This window comes from Nicotiana sylvestris, chromosome 9 (genome assembly GCF_000393655.2).
Source record: "Nicotiana sylvestris chromosome 9, ASM39365v2, whole genome shotgun sequence".
Classification (NCBI taxonomy): Eukaryota; Viridiplantae; Streptophyta; class Magnoliopsida; order Solanales; family Solanaceae; genus Nicotiana; species Nicotiana sylvestris.
The window spans coordinates 19,474,666-19,484,248 of NC_091065.1; the positions used below are offsets into that span (position 1 = coordinate 19,474,666).

Here is a 9,583-nt window from a genome sequence, read left to right on the forward strand (position 1 = left end):
ACGGTTGCAAGAAGAATTCCCCAACCAATCTCAGGATCAAATAAATGAGAGTCTCGAAACGTGTTTTGCTATATGGTTCAAAGAATATGTAAGACTATAAAAATCATTATTTTTTAATCAATTATGTACTTAAATTTGCTTGTTATATTAAACCAAGTCTTATAATTTTTTTGAAATAGGTTCGATGCAACCATATTGAGAACCAATTCTTGCGTAGTCTTGCTCATGGACCATTAATAAGCGCAAAATGTTATCCGGTGTATTTTGTTAATGGATACAAATTTCACACGGAATGTCATGGTAGTGCAAGATCAATAATTAATAGTGGAGTTTGTATCTCGGATACAAATATTGGTGACTATTATGGACAGATACAAGAGATTATACAATTGGAATACCACGAAGAACCTTTAAAGCAAACTGTGTTATTCAAGTGTGAATGGTTTGATCCAACTGTGAATGTTGGTGTCAAAGAGCACAACCAGTACAAACTAGTCGATGTGAACCATCACCATCGTTTTAACAAGTACGAACCTTTTATTCTTGCGATGCAAGCAACTCAAGTGTGTTATGTGCCTTATCCTAGCACGAAAAAGGACAAGGATGATTGGGTAGCTGTTTTGAAAGTTAAACCTCGGGATGTTATTGAACTTCCTGATGAGGCAATAACATCAACTCCAGAACCGACTCTTCCATTCCAAGTTGAAGAAGTTAAAGTCCATTTGATAGATATGAATTTCACCACTGATGAGAATATAATATTACATGATCCAAATGGGGATGTAATTGAAATGGTTGAACCCATTAATGATGAACTATTGATAGAGAATCCAGAGTTCGAAGAAGAATCTTCAGAAGACGAGTGTGAAACTGAGGATGAAAATAAGGAGGATGATGAGGAAGAGTTTGAAGAAGAAACAGATGATGACTAGTGTGTTGATAATGCACTACTATATTTTTTTTGAATTTTATTTTTCTAGTAATCTGTGTGGTATGTTATAAGTCATGTATCTATTTTGTAGTATAATCTATAGAGAATCGAATCGAATATCACTTTTGTATTAATCTTAATGGTATAGTACTCTTCTAGCTTACGTTGTGTTGTGCCTCTTTTTACATTAGTCTGACTCTTTTTTGTAGCAGTAGAATAATATTTATTATCAACTTAATAGTGTTACCTGATTAATCTATCTAAATTCAGAATTAATTGGAGCCAAGATCGTTGTATTTTGGTCTAAAGAAGTTATCAAATTCAACAATATATTCAGAGAGTTACTTCCTCCGTTGGCTCATGTGTTTAAACTGGTTGTCATTACATGAAAGTACGTGATATTTTAGACAAGGAAAGGCTTAGTCATTTTACTGAATAGTAATAACAACATATTGAGAAGCATGTATTTTTCTGCTTTGTGTTGCTTTAATACTGGATTCTTTTAATGAATCTACCTTTGTTTCTTTGCTGCTAAAATGAGCTAAAGAAGCAAGCTTATTAATAGAATCAGCAATTTGTTTGACACAAATGACGATATCGGTTAGTATTGATGCAACTGCAGCCACTGGTATGACTTCTAGTAAGTTAATATCTTCCCAGAAACCTGATATGACAAGTGATTTCAGGTTCTTGACTGCTGTTTTGACGTTTGAGACTTGTTTATTAGCCGACAAGAGAGAAGTCATTGTTTTTATTGAACGTGCTAGTTCTTTTAGTTCTTTCCCAGATTCTGTGCTTATTTTTGTTATTGTTTCCTTGATCATTACCTTGATCTCTTCAGGTGCCTGCAATGGAGTTTGGTAGCTTATGTTAGTTCAAATATAAGAGTTTAACTTAGCTTCTATGCGTTGATACGTTACACTATCACTTGACAAAGCAAGGGATCTAATTTATGAAATCTGACAAACTTGTAAAATTAAAATACTAACTGAGTTTTAAATGCAACTGCTCCTTTGATGGAATTTATGGGATAAATTGAGATTCACTTTCAATATGCTGCTATACAAAGCTTCAGTAGTCTCATTTCGAACTACATCGAGATGGAGAACTAGATCCTCTTGATGTATAGCCAAAACTGTGAATTTGGACCTCTTAATCATTCATCCGCTTCTCAATGCGACATGTTACTTACTCATACGTTTTTCACATCAGTTGGTCGGATAAATGGTTTTTGCTTGAATTGTTTTGTAACTTAGCTTCTGCTTGTTTGAATTTTCAGAGACTATACTGCTCAAGTTATATTGGAGCATCCCATTGCAGGCCAAGAAAAGGAGCAATTGGAAATATGCCTCGAGGTAGAGGTCGAGGTAGCGCAGGCCGTGTAGGTAAATCTTCAGTTAGGGGTAATTTTGCTACTCGTGAAAATATGCCTACTTTTCTCATTCCTACAATCAATCCTCAACAAAGTGGTACGAGTTCCTCAGGTGGACCGGATCACATCAATTAAGTTCAAACATTAGGTCCTAGTAGTATGCCACCTATTCAAACATCAGGCCATGGTAGTACCCCAACTATTAATTTGGAACCATCTCCAAATACCCCTAATCAGAGCAACACAATAGGCGAGGGTACATCTTCTCAAATCAACATAATAGGCGAAACTGAGTGTAGCAATACCCGCCGACCGCGAACACTTATTACTATTTCTCCTACTGGGTTAGTCCATACTTGTACTATTACTTTTTGTATATTGTTATTAATACATTGTATTCCTTTAAATAATGTCTTCTAATTTGTTCAGGTTAGAGCCTTTATATGAATGCTCTGAGTTTATAACTAAGTCTTTCAAGAATGAACTTGATCCTAATGGATTCAATTGAAAAAACATCTCAAATGAGTTACAAAAATTTTATTTTGGAGAATTCAAGGTATAATCCATCACAATTAGATTTTGAAAGTATATTAACTTATATATGTAACTTATTAATGTTATTACTTTATAAAATTATTTCAGAAGGCTTTCTACTGGGATTCTTCAATTGATAGTGCGGTGCAGACCCAATGGGAGCGTAGGGCAGCAAAAAGATACAGTGATTTTGTTAGCAAACTAAAAGCAAATATGGTGCAACCAGACACTATTCCAAATAATGTGTGGGAAAGTTGGTTAAGACTTCGGAAAGATCCTAAGTGTGTTGAAAAGTCAAAAATAAATGCAACAACTTTTTGTGGTGGGAGCAAAATTGCTACTGGGACTCATACATATGGCTTTATCAGTGTTGGGGAGCATCCCAAGAGACTTATAAGTGTATTTATAACTTTTTCCTCTCATTGATAGTAGAATTAGCAATCTGCCATACCCCTTTGAGAATGCAGGCTTCTCCAACTAGCACTCTTCTTTGTCTCAAATAGGTTATTACTAGTTGTTTTAAGTAAGTCAAACTAAACCAAATGATACCTTGGAAGTGGGATATGCAATTCATTGACTGTCCATTTCCTCATTCTCTCTATAAACTGAAAATTGGAAAAAGGGATTCTTTCAATAAGGGCATCTTAAGTTGGCTCCTCGAGTCCTGGATGCCTCTCTTTAGTGCTGGCCCACCAAATTGCAGAAGACATAAATAATAGACTATATTACTACTAGAAAACAAAGAGCATTTTGTTTCAACTTTTGCTAGGCTGTGATTCATGGGTGCTGTTGGTAGCTCAAATGGTTATTATAGTATAAATCACCTAAAAAGGTCGGTATAAAGGATCTTTTGCATGTCTTTTGAACCAAAAAGGTTTATAGATTTTTTAATGTAGTAGTTGCTTTTACCATTATAATTCATCTTTCCTCCTTTTGCCTATTCTCAATAAGTGTCATGAATCAGTGTCATGGAGGAGAGCATGGGGGCAATGTCATGAATCAGTGTAAGAGTGTAACTGTGAGAGTGCTGGCAGAACAAAAAAACAATTCTCGACTATCAGCAGTTCATAATATACTGATAATATGCTAACATTATGTGAAGAAATACTAAAGATGTCTGCAGTTGGTTACAACAACAAGAACATACCCAGTAGTAGGAATATAATTTGGAATAGGATGTTTGGAAATGGAATACATTTGAGATGCAACACTCAAGAAAGTCAACTTTTAACATGGTAGGATGTTTATTTGTTTGGTTCTTTATTTTCGGTTTAAGTAAGGTCACTCTCTTTGTAATTTCTTCATTACTTGAGGGTTCCTTAGAAGCTCAGTGAGTATCCATTCTACTGATGTGGCTGAAGTGTCCATTGCTGCAATAAGCATGTCCCGTATATTGAAAAGGAAGCAGAATCAATATTAAAGATAGTTGTATTTTGAGCTTATATTAGTATGTGAATAATATACAAATACATACAAATCAGTGATGTGGGTAAGGCATTTCTACTGATTTTGTTTTTAGTTGCCATGTAGTTCCACATATAGTTTCATTGGTTACTTGTCCTACCTGGAATAATTTTATTGGTTACTTGTCCTCCATGTAGTTCCATATATAGTTGTAATTCCTGACTAGAATCTGGATTGTTCCTAGAGTATTATTGCTGCCATTAGTTCCTAATTGCACAACTATACCCTTTTGTTTCTCTATCTTCTTAATTGAATAATTTTTGTATAGGCTGTTAAAAAGGGTAGAGATCCAACACCAAGTGAGTTGCATTTGCACGTCCATACTCATGGTAATGATGAAAAATCTTTTGTTGCTGAGAAATCCTGAATCGTACATGTAAGATAACTTTTTAATTGACTTTACTTTCATTTATTTTTTTCATTTTGTAAAGTGAATGTTCTTATTAACTCTTCTACAGGAAAAATATCAGTAGATATTACAACAACAAACACAAACTCAATCTGATATTGATCAGTGTAAAGAGTATTAACAAGCCGTCGGAGGAGAAAAGAAAAGAAGAGTATATGGCCTTGGATCGCAAGTAAAATGCTACTACGGGCCAAATCTTCTTGGCTCTCTTGGATATGATGCTATATCGTCAACAACATGTCCAAATTCTCAATAAACACCGATAGGGAATCTGGATGAGTTAGTGATACGATTGATTCGTGCACTGACAGATCATATAGTTCCTGTAATCATTGAGCGGGTACGCAAATTAGTTTCCTTACCCTCGCATCATCCAAATACTAATATAGCACCTATAGTTCCAACATCTTCTACTGCTAATATTGATGAGGTTCATGCATTGGGTTTTGATGATGACCGTAACTCTCCAGCCTAATATAGTTACCTTACTTTGTTTGGACATTATTGTTCGTCCTTGTGGATTTTTTGTACTTAATGATACTGTTATATGCATTATGCTATATATTTTGGACCTTGTTGAATTTATATTAATATCAGTGACTTTTTATTAAGTGTATTTAATAGTTTATATATATGTTTGAACAGAGTACATTTAAAATAATAAATAATTTTTTTTAAAAAAAACAGCAATATAGTAAAAATAAATCAGCGACGGATGCGTTCCGTAGCTAAAATTATCGTGTAAAATTAAATCTTGCGACGAATTGGCGACAAAAGGTATTTGTTGCAAAAAGCAGAGACTATAAGATATAACACGGCTAGCGACGGAAAATTTCGTCGCTATAAGAACAAATGACGAATTTTATTATGTATTGCAGCGGCGAAATACATCAAAATAGCGACAGAAACAAGCTATATAGCGACGGATATTTCGCTCGCTGACCTTTGCTACAAAAATATGTCGTCGCTACTTCGTCGCTAATTCTGCGACTGTTTGGTATTTTTCTATAAGCCTAGCAATGAGAATTTTAGGGACCAACTTGAATCCATCGCTATTCCGTCGCTAAACAACTTTAGCGATTGAAAACATTGATTTAGAGATGGAATGCAGCCGTCGATAAACGCTATTTTTTTGTAGTGTTAGTGGATTTTCCTGCTTTTTCCTTGACTTGTACTTAATCTAAACTATAGAATTTCTTGTTGTAACGATTATTTTCATTATTTTGACTATGTATTCACTTTGGGACTACAGAACGGTATTCCAGGAGACCCCCTGCATATATACTTTGGGACTACGGGACGGTATCCTGGGAGATCCCCTTGCATATTTAATTTGGGACTACAGAATGGCATCCCGGGAGATCCCCCTACACATTTACTTTTGGAACTACGAGATGGTATCTCAGGAGATCCCCTGTTTTTATTCCTGTGTAGTGTACTGATATTCTTCTGTGAATTCCTCTTTGTTAAATTTCAGTCTCTTATTACACTATGATATTTTTATTCTGCCTTATTAATTTATATATACCAGTAGGGCCCTAACCTGACCTCGTCACTACTCGACCGATGCTAGGCTTGACACTTATTGAGTACCGTTGTGGTGTACTCATGCTACTCTTCTGCACATGTTTCGTATGATACATGTACCTCCTACCAGCCCCGCTATTAATTGCATTCTTGCTGCTGCTCCAGAGACTTCAAGATGTCGTTCCTCCTTTACTTCTTCCAGATGCTGATGTATAGAGCAGTTAGACAAATTCTTTGAAGCTTGTGACTTATGATGGTCCGGGTCTTGGAGAAATTCTGTGTATATTCCAGAGTTGGTTTTGTACATGCCGAGCGACATTATTACGAGTTACTTAAATATCTGTTGCTATTAGTTGTTGAGGTTTTGCTTTCATTTTGGGTAATTCCACAATGTTAGGCTTATCTATTCGTTGGGACTAGGTGCCGTCAGGATATCTCAAGGAGGTAGGATTGGGTCATGACAAGTTGGTATCAGAGCTCTAGGTTCATAGGTGTTGTGAGTCACAACCAAGTTTAATAGAGTCTCGTGGATCGGTATAAATACGTTTGTACTTATATTCAGGAGGCTATGGAACTGTTAGGCAGATTTCACTTCTTTTGATTCCTTGTCGTGTTAAATTGTTGGCTTCGAAATTCTAAATTTCTGTCTTCTATTCTCTCACAGATGGTGAGGACACGTACAACTGGATCAGAAGATCAGGCACACACGCCCCCTGCTAGAGCCGCCAGAGGCTGGGGTAGAAGCTAAGGACATCCATGTAGTGTAGCCAGAGCACCTGCACGATCTGCCAGAGAGGAGCCACCAGCAGCTCCAGTCGAAACGCAGGCATCTGAGATGCCAACTACTGCACCAGCTCTTCGGGATATCCATGCACAATTCCTGAGCATGTTTAGTTTAGTAGAGTCTCGTGGATCGGTACAAAGACGTTTGTACTTATCTTAAGGAGGCTATGGAACTATTAGGAAAATTTCACTTCTTTTGATTCCTTGTCGTGCAAAATTGTTGGCTTTGAAATTCTAAATTTCTATCTTCTATTCTCTCACAGATAATGAGAACACATACAGCCAGATCGGATGACCAAGCACCCGCCTCCCCTACTAGAGACGCCAGAGGCCGGGGTAGAGGCTGCGGACATCCACGTGGTGTAGCCAGAGCACCTGCACGATCTACTAGAGAGGTGCCACCAGCAGCTCCAGTCGGAGCGTAGGCATCTGAGATGCCTACTACTGCATCAGCTCTTTGGGAGACCCATGCACAATTCCTGAGCATGTTCAGTACTCTGGATCAGGCAGGGTTAATTTCCCTTGCTTCTGGCACATCTCAGGCTCGGGGAGGAGGACAAACTTCTGCTGCATGTACCCCAGAGCAGCGGGTTCAGGTGGATCAGATTCCACAGGTTATATTGGTGCAACCAGTAGCACTAGTTTAGCCCGAGGGTAGGGCAACAGTTTTTTAGGAGGAGCAGCGTGGGCTCGAGAGGTACAAGAAGTACCACCCTCCTATTTTCAGTGGTTTGGCAACAAAGTACGCCCATGGTTTTCTTGAGGAGTGCCACTGTATCCTTTGTATTATGGGCAGAGTAAAGTTGAGTGGGGTTTCTTTCACTGCGTTCCAACTTAGAGGAGCAGCCTATCAATGGTGTCATGCTTATGAGTTGGGTAGTCTGGCTGAAGCAGCTTCACTTACTTGGACTCAGTTCTCGGATATGTTTTTGAGGGAGTATATTCTTCAAAGCTTCATGGATGCATAGCGGTTGAGTTTGAGCAGCTGCGCCAAGGTTCTATGACTGTGTTAGAGTATGCAGTTATTTTCAATGATTTGGCTAGGCATGCACTAGACTTGGTTGCTACAGTTCGAGAGAGGGTCCATCGGTTTATTGAGGCTCCATCCCAGTATCAGAACTAGCATGGCCTGGGAGTTGGAGATGGATATTTCGTACCAGCAGGTTGTGAACAAGACTAGGAGAGTGCAGGGAATGCTTGCTCAGGAGAGAGAAGCCAAGAGGTATCGAGAGTCTGGCTATTATAGTGGTAGTCGTGCTCCAGCTGCAGTTCTCCATGGTAAGGGTTGTGTGAGTCGAACTGTTCATTTAGCACTTCCTGCAGCCTGTGGTATTCTGGCTACCCCTATCCGTGAAGAGCCTTATTATGTACCACCAGTATCTAGTGTACTTTATGCATGGGGTGCTTTCAGCGGTCAGTCCAGCAGACCTGGCCAGAGCCAACCATAATAGCCACGTCCTCCGAGAGCTTGTTTTGAGTGTAGCCACACTCGCCATATAGTGAGGGATTGCCCCAGACTTAGGAGGGGTGCACCTCCACAGACTTCTCAGGCACCACGTGCTCCACCGGTTCCTCAGGCTATAATTACAACATTAACTACCACTCCACCTACTCAGCCTGCTCGAGGTGGAGGTCGGGGAGGTAGAGGTCACCCTAGAGAGGGAGGCCAAGCCAGATATTATGCTCTTCCTTCTCGTACAGAGGCAGTTGCTTCCGACTCTGTCATTGCATGTATTGTTTCAGTCTGTCATAGAGATGCGTTGGTTTTATTTGATCCAGGCTCCACTTATTCCTATGTGTCCTCTTATTTTGCTCCATATTTAGGTATATCCCTTGATTCTATGAGTTCTCCTGTTTATGTTTCTACACCAGTGGGAAATTCTATTGTTGCTGACCTTGTGCATAGGTCGTGTTTGGTTGTTATTAGTGATTTTGAGATCATAGCCGATTTATTATTGCTCAACATGGTATATTTTGATATTATCTTCGGCATAGACTAGTTGTCTCCCCATTATGTGATTCTGGATTGTCATGCTAAGACCGTGACTCTTGCTGTGCTAGGATTACTGCGGTTAAAGTGGAGAGGTACCTTAGGTTATACTTCCAGCAGAGTTATTTCATTTCATAAAGCTCAACGAATGGTTGAGAAGGGGTGTGACATGTATCTAGCTTATGTGAGAGATGACAGTATTGATATCCCTACAGTTGAGTCAAGTGAGGGATTTCCCTGATGTATTTCCAGCTGATCTTCTGGGCATGCCGTCCGACAGAGATATTGACTTTGGTATTGATTTGTTGTCGGGCACTCATCCCATCTCTATTCCTCCATATCATATGGCTCCTCGTAAGTTGAAGGAGTTGAAGGAACAATTATAGGAATTGCTTGATAAGGGTTTCATTCGGCCTAGTATGTCACCTTGAGGTGCTCTGGTCTTTTTTGTGAAGAAAAAGGATGGTTCTATGCATATGTGCACTGATTATGGCCAGTTGAACAAAGTTACAGTGAAGAACATGTATCCATTGCCTCGTATTGATAACTTATTTTATATGTTGCAGGGTGTCA

General features: G+C 38.7%; 1 pseudogene; it reads left to right on the forward strand.

The window, feature by feature from the left end:
- Positions 1 to 1,519: 1,519 nt before the first annotated feature.
- Positions 1,520 to 4,668, forward strand: LOC104237870 (uncharacterized; annotated as a pseudogene).
- Positions 4,669 to 9,583: the final 4,915 nt, after the last annotated feature.